Raw genomic sequence first — 13,209 nt, forward strand, 5'->3', positions numbered from 1 at the left:
GAGAGCCTTCTTTAAAGGGCCCTCAGCATCCCACCCCGTTCCACACAGATGCTCCCTCTCAGCCTCTGTTGTTCCTCCTGCTTGTTTCCCCCAGAGAATCTATGAAGATGTGTGATTTTGAAAATGTTAAGTGAAGCAGGAGCAAATTTTATAGGCTACATACTTATAGGCGTAAAATATAGTCAATTATATTTTGTAATTATTCTTTGTCATAAGAAAAACAATCTAGTCTTCTTGGGACAAAGTTGCTCAGCTTAATGATTATGGAATAATTTCAGATTATCCATTCAGTCAAATTTTGCATTCTGCCCTTGTGTCTCTTTCTCAAAATATTGATTTTGCTAAGCTGTAGGGTCCCCTTAGCCACTGATCACTGACATTCATCGCCCTGGCTTCCGCAAATGATCCAGGTCTTGCTGTGGCCTCCCATGGTCTCTGGCATCTTCCTTTCCCCAAACTTCCTGGTTCTCCAGCCTCTCTCAACTCTCCTGGGCCCTGCCTGTGAGCAGGGGGAGTCTTGGCTACTCTTTTTGCACCACGCCATGAGTCTGTTCTGGGCCCATCCTGTATGCATCACTTAGCCACTCCTCTTTACCCTCACACACAGGCTTCTCTGGGAAGTTACTTATGGTAGGGGGCGCAAGTCTCCTCTCTTCTGAGGTTACCCAATTTTTCATCAGGTTTCTCTGATTTGCTGAGTCTGGAATCTGACTGGAGATGGAGGGAGACCCACAGGCAGCGTCCCCATTTCTCCCTCTCCTGATTCTTCTGTCCCAAGCTGGGAGAGTTTCATCTGGGGTGTGGGGAGGTCAGTGGGTGGGGATACTCTCCTTGGACCACGGTACATAGTTGATGGTGCAGAGTTGATGATACAGGGTTGCTGGTACGGGGTTTCAGATGGTACTTACATCAGTATGCATTTTCTATCTTGGAGGATAACTCCTGCCCAGAATAACCTTGGAGAAAGTGCCAAAGAACTTAGTTTGGTGAGAGTTTCAAATGTCCCCTGCGAAGTAGTCATCCCCTCTCCTCCTGAGAGAGCGCGCTGCTCTCTGTGAGCCAGGAGTGAAATAAACACTCAAAGTGTCGCACTGGCCACAAGCTCCAATCACCTTTGAATTTTACGGGAAGGCAAACAATAACCATCGGTTATCAGCCATAAGCCTTTAAAAAATGGACTCTCTTCATGTCAGTGCTAAAGACTCAGAAATCTCAAAGATAGCTGATAAAAAGCTTATTCCCAGTTTCACCCAAGTCCCTGCAATGCCCTGGAGAAAGCATGATGATTACTTTCTAGAAGGGCCCTCCCTGGGCACAGGAGTCCTCTGGGTGTAGCAAGAATCGCTGGGGGCCTTCCATCTGACAAATGAACACTTGTACTGACTCTGACTCCGGCTTTGCTTCTTTCTCTTAAGGTAAGGTGGGTGAGTTGGGGGAAGGACAGAGGAAGAGGGTTATGTTTGGGAAAGGGGTGACCATCTGGAAGTTAAAAACAGTGAGAGCCAAAAATTGAGTAAAGTGATGTATTTAAAAGATTGTGTTTGACAAGATCTTATGATGATAATATAGTTCTCAAATCACACATAACTGGTGTTCAATAAACTTGGGGCATGAGTACATTAATAAATAATGAATATTCATACCTATGAGCTTAAGAAAGCTGGCCTGGGAGCTGGAATATTCCTTTATTATATTGTTTCTATAGAAAAATATGTTTTGCATTCCAAATAACTGACTTTAACTGGATTTTTGCAGAAGTTGGGGTTGCTGCCATGGGGGTGGGTTATATGACACAAACCACAGTCTCTAGCCTGGGCCTCTTGTGACCAACCCACACATTTAGAAGCCTATGGGGTCGGCTCAGGGAAGTAGCCATTGGCTGAGGGACAAAGTATTGCTTACAGGGTGATACCCTAGGATGTAAACTCACAACAGAGAACAGGAAAATGGTAAATAAAACCCAGCCTTTCTGCTTTAAAGTCAATTACAACTTAGTTAACCATTAACCATTCATTCACTCATTGCTCATTCAAAAATAACTGGGTAATCTCCAATCTCTCTCTACACAAATGCTTTGAAAATAACACCAAAGGGATTTTTTTAAATTGCATTAACTTATGAGGACAGAAAGGACAGGATAATAGATAACAACAGAGATATCAGCAGAATTGTGGAAGACAGAAAGTGGGTGTGGGATGGGGCACATGTAATTAGCAGAGCAGAAGGAGCCCAAGTGAAGTGCTTATTGTAGAGGGTGACATGGGGTGTGACAGGTGTGGGGGTGGAGGTCTCTCTACAGACCCCTGTGAGGCTCAGCATCTGGGGGCACCAGTTAGCTGGAGTAAGAGTGAGGGGTGAGGCTGAAACCAGGGAGATAACTTACAAATCTGAATCAAGAGGATCACCCTCTAAGTAGCTTATCTGACCCCCAACAGCCAGGTGGCTACTCTCCCACCCTGAGAAGCTTCTTTTAAAGGAAAATTGAAACTGGGGAAGTTCAGGACATGAAGATTCCAGGAAGGGCATGGACTTGGATGAAAATTAGCAGCTTCAATGAGGCTCTGCGCATTCTAAACTTTGGGATTCTCAGTACCACTTCCTACCCTACTCACAGACAGCCCCCATCAGAGGGAAGTTGGAGAAAAGACAGGGATGCTAACATCGAGGTCTTCTAGTGAAGAATCCATTCCATCACCCTGGGGCATCACCACCAGGCCATGCGGCTCAGTTCGGCTCAGTTCAGTCGCTCAGTCGTGTCCAGCTCTTTGCGACCTCATGAATCCCAGCACGTCAGGCCTCCCTGTCCATCACCAACTCCCGGAGTTCACTCAAACTCACATCCATCAAATCGGTGATGCCATCCAGCCATCTCATCCTCTGTTGTCCCCTTCTCCTCCTGCCCCCAATCCCTCCCAGCATCAGAGTCTTTTCCAATGAGTCAACTCTTCGCATGAGGTGGCCAAAGTACTGGAGTTTCAGCTGCAGCATCATTCCTTCCAAAGAACACTCAGGACTGATCTCCTTTAGAATGGACTGGTTGGATCTCCTTGCAGTCCAAGGGACTCTCAAGAGTCGTCTCCAACACCACAGTTCAAAAGCATCAATTCTTCAGCACTCAGCTTTCTTCACAGTCCAACTCTCACATCCATACATGACTACTGGAAAAACCATAGCCTTGACTAGACGGACCTTTGTTGGCAAAGTAATGTCTCTGCTTTTGAATGTGCTATCTAGGTTGGTCATAACTTTCCTTCCAAGGAGTAAACGTCTTTTAATTTCATGGCTGCAATCACCATCTGCAGTGATTTTGGAGCCCCCAAAAATAAAATCTGACACTGTTTCCACTGTTTCCCCATCTATCTTCCATGAAGTGATGGGACCAGATGCCATGATCTTAGTTTTCTGAAGGTTGAGCTTTAAGTCAACTTTTTTACTCTCCTCTTTCACTTTCAACAAGAGGCTTTTTAGTTCCTCTTCACTTTCTGCCATAAGGGTGGTGTCATCTGCATATCTGAGGTTATTGATATTCTCCCAGCAATCTTGATTTCAGCTTGTGCTTCTTCCAGCCCAGCGTTTCTCATGGTGTACTCTGCATAGAAGTTAAATAAGCAGGGTAACAATATACAGCCTTGACATACTCCTTTTCCTATTTGGAACCAGTCTGTTGTTCCATGTCCAGTTCTAACTGTTGCTTCCTGACCTGAAGGAAGGTTTCTCAAGAGGCAGGTCAGGTGGTCTGGTATTCCCATCTCTTTCAGAATTTTCCACAGTTTATTGTGATCCACACAGTCAAAGGCTTTGGCATAGTCAATAAAGCAGAAGTAGATGTTTTTCTGGAACTCTCTTGCTTTTTCCATGATCCAGCGGATGTTGGTAATTTGATCTCTGGTTCCTCTGCCTTTTCTAAAACCAGCTTGAACATCTGGAAGTTCACGGTTCATGTATTGCTGAAGCCTGGCTTGGAGAATTTTGAGCATTATTTTACTAGCATGTAAACAGTGTCAGACTTTATTTTTTGGGGCTCCAAAATCACTGCAGATGGTGATTGCAGCCATGAAATTAAAAGACGCTTACTCCTTGGAAGGAAAGTTATGACCAACCTAGATAGCATATTGAAAAGCAGCGACATTACTTTGCCAACAAAGGTCCGTCTAGTCAAGGCTATGGTTTTTCCAGTAGTCATGTATGGATGTGAGAGTTGGACTGTGAAGAAAGCTGAGTGCTGAAGAATTGATGCTTTTGAACTGTGGTGTTGGAGAAGACTCTTGAGAGTCCCTTGGACTGCAAGGAGATCCAACCAGTCCATTCTAAAGGAGATCAGTCCTGAGTGCTCTTTGGAAGGAATGATGCTGCAGCTGAAACTCCAGTACTTTGGCCACCTCATGCGAAGAGTTGACTCATTGGAAAAGACTCTGATGCTGGGAGGGATTGGGGGCAGGAGGAGAAGGGGACAACAGAGGATGAGATGGCTGGATGGCATCACCGATTTGATGGATGTGAGTTTGAGTGAACTCCGGGAGTTGGTGATGGACAGGGAGGCCTGACGTGCTGGGATTCATGGGGTCACAAAGAGCTGGACACGACTGAGCGACTGAACTGAACTGAACTGATTCTCCCCAAACTCCCCTCCCATCCAGGCTACCACATAGTATCTAGCAGAGTTCCATGTGCTGTACAGTAGGTTCTCGATGGTTATCTATTTTAAATACAGCAGTGTGTACATATCCATCCCAAACTCCCTATCTCTTCCCTCCATCCTTCCCCTTCAGGCAACCATAAGTTCCTTCTCTAAGTCTGTAAGTCTGTTTCTGTTTTGTAAGTTCATCTGTATCATTTCATTTTAGATTCCACCTATAAGGGATGTCATGTGCTCTTTCTTCTTCTCTGTCTCACTTACTTCATTCAGTATGACACCATGGTTTTCCATCCATGTTGCTGCAAATGGCATTATTTCATTCCTTTTAATGGAAGAAGCACACATTTTTAAAAGTTAAATTCAGTGTGAATACAGGAGCCCAAATTACAAATGTTTATTCTGCAATGGTCATGTGTCACTATTCCTTCAAAAACCACACACTTTCCAGGCACTTCTTTAAATGGTAATATAAGCTTAATGGGTCTCCTGTTGAGATTAGGAAGTTGCCATTGGCTACAGGCAACATTCAGGGAGCAGGATAATGATTTTCATTGCTCTTACTTCTGGCTACAAGAGCTAACCACTTACATAAGGAGGAGAGGCTGCACAGAGTGAGAAACTTCTCTTTATTATGAACCTGGTTCTTTGTATCAAGCTCTATTTATAGTCTGGAATCCTCTTTTAGTTCCTAAGCAGGTGTCTCTTACTTGCCCTGGTCCCATTCCATACCTGCAAAGCTGGGTGAAGGAGAATTAGAGAATCAATGTGCAACATATCACTCTGGACCCTACAGCCAGGTGTCCCAGATTGTACAGTGGGTGATCACTTCCCTTCATCATCTTTCTTCTCAATCAAACTTCTTAGGAGGAAAGGGGGCACTGCTCGTCTTTGCGAAGAATGTGCCCCTTAGTAGGCTCAGTTTATTGAAAGGATGAAATTCCTAGCAAGACATATCAAAGCATCCACCACCTGATGCCAGCTAGCTTTTCCAGCCTCTTCTTCCCTCCTGGGTCCCTGCACCTGGAGACATTCTCCTTTGGGCCCCAGGCCTTGGTAGATCCTGATTCCCCTATCAGCAATGCCTTTCTCCATTGTCTTAAGGGTATGTCTACAAGACTCACTTTCTTTAAGGCAACCTCTCCCGTGAAGCCTCTTGAGGGACCTTAGGCAACAAGGGCTCCTCCCAAGTGTTTTTAACAGCTGGTATCATCCTGTTGCTCAATAGAGGTTCTTTATACTCAGCAATTATCACCAGGCCACTGTGGCAAGGAAAAGTCTAAAGAAATATCTTGGCTTATGCTTGTGGAAAAAATATTATCTAGAAGCTCATCAGTCTGGTTGAGAAAGGTATTAGGTGTTCCCCCAAGGGCAGAGGTCAGGAAAACACTGTCACTGAGGGATGCAGCCTTGAAAAAGCCAGCATTCCTTAGACACTGATGGCCTACGGAGCATCACGGGAGGTTCGGCAGAAGAGGGTCTCCACAGCCCTGCTCCCGGTCCATGGTGGGGCCTTTCCAATCAAGCTGGGCCCAGTTACATTTGCTGACAGATTTGCACGGTATGCTTTTACTCTTGAGAGCTAGACATTTTTTAAAAATTTTAATGGTGGGATTTTTTTCAAATATGTACTTACAGATCCTCATACATCCCATTACCCAGCCTTAACAACGATTAATATTTTGCCAGTTTTATTTATCTGTCCTTCCACATGTTTTTAATGGGGGAGGGGAAGGGAGAGTAGGAGCATCTTAAAGCAAATCATGGGTATCTCAGGGTATATCTTTTTTTTTTTTAAATCTTTTAGCCATGCTACATGGCATGTGGGATCTTGGTTCCCTGACCAGGGATCGAACCCACGCCCCCTGCAACAGAAGCACTGGGTCTTGAACATTAGACCACTAAGGAAATCCCTCAGGGTATATATCTTTAATAAATAAGTACTTTTTAAAAAATGTGGTAAAGTACACAAACATAACTTGGCCATTTTATCCATTTTAAGCACACAATCCGCTGGCATTCACATTGCTGTGGAAACATCACCACCATCCATCTGCAGAACAGTATCATCCTACACTGAAACCTCACATCCATTAAACAACAGCTCAGTCTCCCTTCTCCAGAGCCGCCGGTAACTTCTGTTCTACTTTTTGTCCCTGTGAATTTACCCATTCTACACAGCTCATATGATTGAAGTCAAACAATATTCATCCTTTTGTGTCTGGCTCATTTCACTTAGCATAATGTTTTCAGGGTTCATCCATGCTGTAATGCATATCAGAATTTCATTACTTTTTCAGGCTGACCAGGACTTTTAAAATAATAATCACAACATACCTAACAAAATGAACACTGATTTTAACAGTCATCTGATGAGCTAGGCTGTGCTATGTTCCTGGTTCCAAAATTATCGCTTGAACTGTTATTTACAGTTTGAATCAGGTGTCAAAAGTCGATGTGTTGCTGGTAAGTTTTTTCAGTCTCTTTTAACCTATGATAATTCCTCCTTTTTTTTTTTCATGCTATTTATTTGTTGAAGAAACAAGGTCATTTGACTCATAGAATTTCCTCCATTCTGAATTTTGCCGATTGCATCCTCATAGCATCATTTAATCATTTCCTCTGTCCCCTATCCTGAAAACCAGTGGTCAGATCTAGGGTATTATTAGATTCCTGTTCAGTTCCCTTGATGTGGTGTTTGTTTCCTAGTACATCACAGCAAGAGGTCCATGGTGTCTGTCAGTCCCACTTCTAGGGATACCCCTAAAATCAGTGGGTTCAGGTGCTGCCAGCCTGACCCACTCATTTATAATATGGTATTTAAAAATTAGCGTTTCCCACTCAAAAAAGTTAATGTTCTCAAGTGTTTGTAAGTGATCTTAAGCATGAGTATTTATGTCTCTCCAAGTATGTGGTTTTAGTCACCAGGCTCAGCCTAGAGCTGTCGTTTACTTGTTCCGTAGATTCTGAAAGCTCCCCACAGTCCTGCTCACTCTATAATACCAAATAGCCACTCCTGGAACTCTTGAGCTCTCCGATTACACCCAAGAAGCTCTCTATTTCCCGTTAGTCCTTGAGTTGTCTCCAAACGGGTACCCACTCAGAGCCACACAGACCTACCTGAAGAAGTCCTCTCTCAACCGTCTTGATAGCCTGTTCTAATGGCTAAGCTCTCAGGAGAGTAAATGTTCCTTCTGTCTATTCTAGCCCTCTTCCCGGAGTTGAATTCTGTTTCCTCTAGTTTAGGGCTCAGTGGCTCTGAAGAGCAGGTGGCCAGCAGACCTTGCAGACGGGAGCCGGGGAAATGATGCCCCGGGCTAAGACCCATCCCAGGTACATGAAGCATCCACATGCTTCACGAATTTAAGGAAAGAATGGCAACGATTAGAATATGTTATATTGTAACTTCCCAGCTTGCATTTGTTATTTTTCTTTTAAAATTAAATACAGGTTAAGTTATTTTTTCAAAGTAAATATCCAGAGAATATTCTTAAACTAAAAAACAAAACAAAACAAAACAAACCTTGATAACTTTTCAAAGTTGATGTAGTGCTTATTCTGTGCCCTTAAAAATTAGTAGAAAGCAACAAGCATTAGGCTTAAAAGTCAGTCTGCCTCTTACACATTCTGTCTCATTAGGGAGAAAGGATGGAAGATCAAGGAGGGAGAAGGCAGAGCAGAGACAGTGGGGCAGATTAGCCTCAGATGAGGGTGGCCAGAGGAAGAGGAGAGCTTGAGTCTATAGATAGAAACAGAGCAGGAGCCAGGATGCTAGCTCTAGATCAGCTATCCAAAAGAAATAAAATACTAACTCTGAATGTGAGCCGCATAGATGATTTTTAATTTTTTAGTAGCCACATTAATAAAAGTAAAATTACATGAGTGACATTCATTTCAACAATGCATCTTATTTCACTCAATGTATTTCAAGTATCATTTTGACGTGCAATTCACGTAAAAATTAATGTGGTGTTCTATATTCTTTTTTTTTTTTTTGTCCTAAGTCCTCAAAACCCAGTGTGCATTTTACACTTTCAGCACATCTTTATTTGAATTAGTGGTCAATAGCCACCTGCAGCAGGCGGCTATCGTATTGGACGGCAATGCTCTAGATTTTGACAAAATTGCCCAGACTCTTCCTTCAACTTCTAGTCTGTACAACAGAGATAACTCTCCCTGCCCAGATCCCTTCCCAGGGCTGTATGGGACACACAGGGGCTAATGGGTGTAGGTCCTTCACAGGCCCCCACCTGAGGAGAGAGAAGACAGTGTTGTTGGCACCTGTGAGCAGAATTAACCCATCAGCTTATCACTGGGTCATCTGGACTTGGCATGCACTAAACTAAGTGGAAGTACGGCAGCGCCACAGACATAGGCTTCCCTGATGGCTCAGTTGGTAAAGAATCTGCCTGCAGTGCAGGAGACCCCGGTTCGATCCCTGGGTTGGGAAGATCCCCTGGACAAGGGAATGGCTACCCACTCCAGTATTCTGGCCTGGAGAATTCCTTGGACTGTATGGTCCATGGAGTCGAAAAGAGTCAGACATGACCAAGCAACTTTCACTTCACTTAGATTTCACAACAAAAATCAGAGTAATAAAGATGAGACGACCAACTGTGGTTTCTCCATCCACTATGACAATCGTTCTATTTGTTTTCAAGTTGAAAGGATATTTCAATACTATCCCAAGCATCCAGAGATGGTAAGATGAAACAAACGAGCTTCTTGCTCCCAAGGAACTCATAAACAGTGAGGGAATACATACAAAAATGTATAAGAACCAAATAGATGTGTTTCCCTGGGATTCTTGTTTGCAGGTGTCAGAAAACCCAATTCCAAATAGCTTACGCAAAAAGGAGGGATTTACTGGCTCAGATAACTGAAAAGTGCTCGGTACCTGTGACTGGAGGCCCACCTAGCTGCAGAGCCTCTCACATTCTCTATCTCCAGCTCCATGTGACAACCCCAGCAACCTCTGGCTCACAGCAGTCCCCCACGCCCGTCACTGACACATTCAAGTCTGGCAGGAAAGGGAGTGAGTTGCCTCAGTCAACCGTTCCCAACAGCTCCTTAGCTCTGATTGGATCCTGAGCAGGTTCCTGGACCAATCACCGTGGTCCCTGGCAAGGGGCGTGGCTTTCCCAGAGGAAAACTGGGAAACCTAAATTGGGGTGGATGGATGTTGAATGGCCAAGAAACAACAATATCGACTAAGAATTATGGGAACACAGAATAAATGTTACCAGGGCTGGCTCCGTGAATATGTGATCTGCCATCCCACTCTTTAAAGGTCCCACGTTTAAAGCTCCGCTGTCACAGTTTGAAATTCTTAATCATTTTTGAACAAGGAGATTCATGCTTTCATTTACATTACAAATTCATAGCTCATCCTGGTTGGGACTAAAAATGCATACATGAGAAAGTGACTTTGGAACTGGATTTTGAAAGATAAAACACAATAGCAATTTTCCAGGCAGAGAGGGCTGGGTTGTGGGGAAAAGGAGGAAATTCCAGGCAGAAGGGTCAGCATAGGCAACAGCATAGTGATGTGAAAGGCTCAGTGAAAAGCTGAAACTCCTAGCCCCTCAAGTGGTTGGGACGGATAGTGCTGGTGGGAGTGACCCCAGCTGAGCTGGAAAGAGGGGCCGAGAAGGACCTGGAGTGGCAAGTCAGGAGGTTGGCAGATACAAGCCAAGTGAATTGCAACCTCAGAGAAAATGTATTTTTAAAACCTATATTATTCTAAATGATCCTTACAAAATAACTGCCCAATTTTCCACCTTTTTCTTCTGCTCCAGACTAAAGCTAACTTTTCACTGTGTAATATTAGCAATCTACTGATCCTTATCATCAGCGTGTTAGCAAGGTTAGCATTCCACCTCTGTGACTTCACGATCCAAGTATTTATGAATCAGAGAGATGTTTCTAAGAACGTGTTTTCCAATTGTTTACTTTATAGCAATAATAGTGTGCTTTAATTACAAAGATGACGTTTTTAAATCTAAATAGAACCAGTCTCAATTGTGTGGGAGTGCATTGCTTTGGTGATAAAGGAGAAACACAGACAGTGACTCAGGTAGAACACTGTTTCATTTTCATTTCGTGTTTCCCTTAGTTCTACATGTCAGGACATGTAGCAGAGCCAAAGCAGAGGTGCGCTGTGGGGAATGTGAAAATTAAAACTAAAGCTTTTTATGGAAGAGTGAAAGTACATAGTCCCCATTCGCCCAGCCTCTCCCCTTTCGAGGCCAAAATGAAAGGGGAAAAAAAGGTGTTGGCTTCCTTCCAGCACATAGACAATGAGCTGGTAAAGGTCAGTATTTTGTTGCCTAATTCTTTTTTAAAAAAAAAGTGTGATGGAGACAACATTGGTTCTTCTGAATTGAGAATCCTTTTGAGTTCCACACCAGCTTTATTTTAATTTAAATTAAATGTAAGAAGATAAATCAATGTTCAGGTATCTGCTAAGTGCCAAATGTGGTGCCTTTGTCTGCCTTGTTCTTTCTTTTCCTAGCACCTTGAACAATATATGGTATGAAGCAGGCATTTAAGAAATATTTGATGAATAAGTCAATGAATTTATTGCCCACAGTAATCTTATGTGGCAACTTTTCAGATCAGAAAATGGAGGCCAAGACTATGAGCTAGAAATTGAGGGAAAGAGATAGTCTGTCTGGGCAGGGGGTGTGTCCCAGGCTGGCAGAGATAACATGAGGCTTCCTTGATGATTAACTTTTATGCAACAGGTAGGTATCTCTTCTGTAGACTCCTTGGTCAACAGAAAATGACATTAAGAGAAAAGGGGCTTTTAAAGTGTCACATCCTCATCGTGGTCATCATCATCGTCATTGACTGTAAACATAGAGCTTAAGATCAGAGAATTGAAGAACAGTTTAAAAAATTCAGAATTTATACCACTATATTTATATAAGTGAGGTAAGAGACCTGGGTTCAGTCCCTGGGTGGGGAAGATCCCCTGGAGAAGGAAATGGCAAGTCCCTCCAGTATTTTTGCCTGGAGAATCCCCTGGACAGAGGAGCCTGGCAGCTACATGTAGTCCACGGGGTTGCAAAGAGTCGGACACATGCAAGTGAGGGGCAGCCCTCCAAATGGAATAAGTTCCACATGAATGAAGGAACTTCAACTTTGCAGTGGAAAGAGGGGACAAGCAGTGACTCCACTTTCAGTCCACATAAGAGCATTATGGTTCGTGGATGATTTTTATTTTGGATGAACAACACACAAGAGTGGGGTACCACCATCTCCTCGGTTCGTCTGGCCTTCCATCCTGACCAATTGCGGCTTTCTGACGCCTCCGCCTGCAGCCTCCTCTCCCATCCAGTCCCCCCTCGGTCCTGTACCAGCAGTTCTCCTAAACAGCATTTGCCGTGTCCATCCACTGCCGAAAAACCCTGTGACCCACCTCTCCCCCTTTGTCCTGGGACACAATCCGAACTGATTATTACAACGTTCAAGGCCGGTCACAGTCTGTGCCCCCCCGCACTAGCTCCCAATCCCCTTCCCCTCCGCGAACATGCCTGCTCAACAGCTGCTTCACCATTCTCCAGACCTGCTGTGGGCTTTCACAATTCTGAGTTCTCACTCACGGCATGCACATCTCCTGTGTGCCAAGTCCGTGTCTGCAACAGTGCAAGGAGCTGGGGATGAATAGACAGGTGAGCAGGGTGCAGTCTCTGACTCCCTGGCACCCGCTGCCTCTGCCTCTGCTTCTCTCTATGCCTGGAATGCTCCCCTCCTCCCCTGTCCAGAAAATGCTCAGCTTCAACATTTGAGCTCAAAAGTCACTTTGTCTATCAGCCTCTGCCAGCTCTCCCAGGCAGAGCTTTCCTGCCCCACTTTAGCCCTTATGACATCATCTTTACCTGTTGTCAAAGTCTGTCTCTCCGTGAGCTGTGAGCATCTTCCACGGAGGGCAGCAGCACCGTGTATCTGCAGCTCTCATCATAACCACCCAGCACATCGTTAAGTATCCATTAAACGTCTGCTGAAATAAACAACCGCTATGTGCTGGATACAGTTTCAGGCATCTTCATTTGCCACCTAAACAAGATTTTAAACTCTTCAAGGGCAAAGGATACTCTGGCATTGTCCTTGTAATCCCGAGATGTCTAAACATACTGCCAAGCACATGATCTGGCAATAGCACAGAATCTGAAGGATTGACTGGTAGGTATACAACTCACCGGAGTGACTCACTCCACCCTCAGCCACTCCAGTTTCAAGTACAAGTTCATCATCAGATGATTTCAGTTCATCATATTTTGGGAAACTGAACAAAAGTCCGAAAAGCCCTACTCAGTTTACTCAGTCAATAGCCGGGCTTATATTTGTGGTTAAAGCAAATTATGGAATAATTGCAAATTTGGCAGACAGGATAGTATCACGAGGGCACAGGGATCTGGAATTTGTCACATGGGAGACTTCTGAGACTTTAGGAGTACGGTAAGGTCCACACTAGAATGTTCCAGGCATTCAACAAGACTTGGGTGCGTGGGTGGGGGGGAGGCTTTTCAACAAGAGAGGCAAGTCTAAAGGAAAATGAGCACATTTTAAAA

General features: G+C 44.1%; 1 protein-coding gene and 1 long non-coding RNA gene across 2 annotated transcripts in view; one reads left to right on the forward strand and one right to left on the reverse strand.

Annotated features, from left to right (window-relative positions):
- Positions 1-13,209, forward strand: part of ATF3 (activating transcription factor 3) — a 55,335-nt gene that overhangs the window by 18,839 nt on the left and 23,287 nt on the right. The window lies entirely within an intron of this gene.
- LOC147356148 (uncharacterized) lies at positions 4,812-9,820 on the reverse strand. The gene is made up of 2 exons (XR_015143093.1): positions 9,531-9,820; positions 4,812-7,986 (listed from the first exon to the last, which is right to left on the reverse strand). It is a non-coding gene; the product is annotated as an uncharacterized LOC147356148 (long non-coding RNA).

The sequence above is a fragment of the Bos grunniens genome, chromosome 16, assembly GCF_055505025.1.
Source record: "Bos grunniens cultivar Pamir isolate PY7600 chromosome 16, Bosgru_T2T1.0, whole genome shotgun sequence".
Taxonomy (NCBI): domain Eukaryota; kingdom Metazoa; phylum Chordata; class Mammalia; order Artiodactyla; family Bovidae; genus Bos; species Bos grunniens.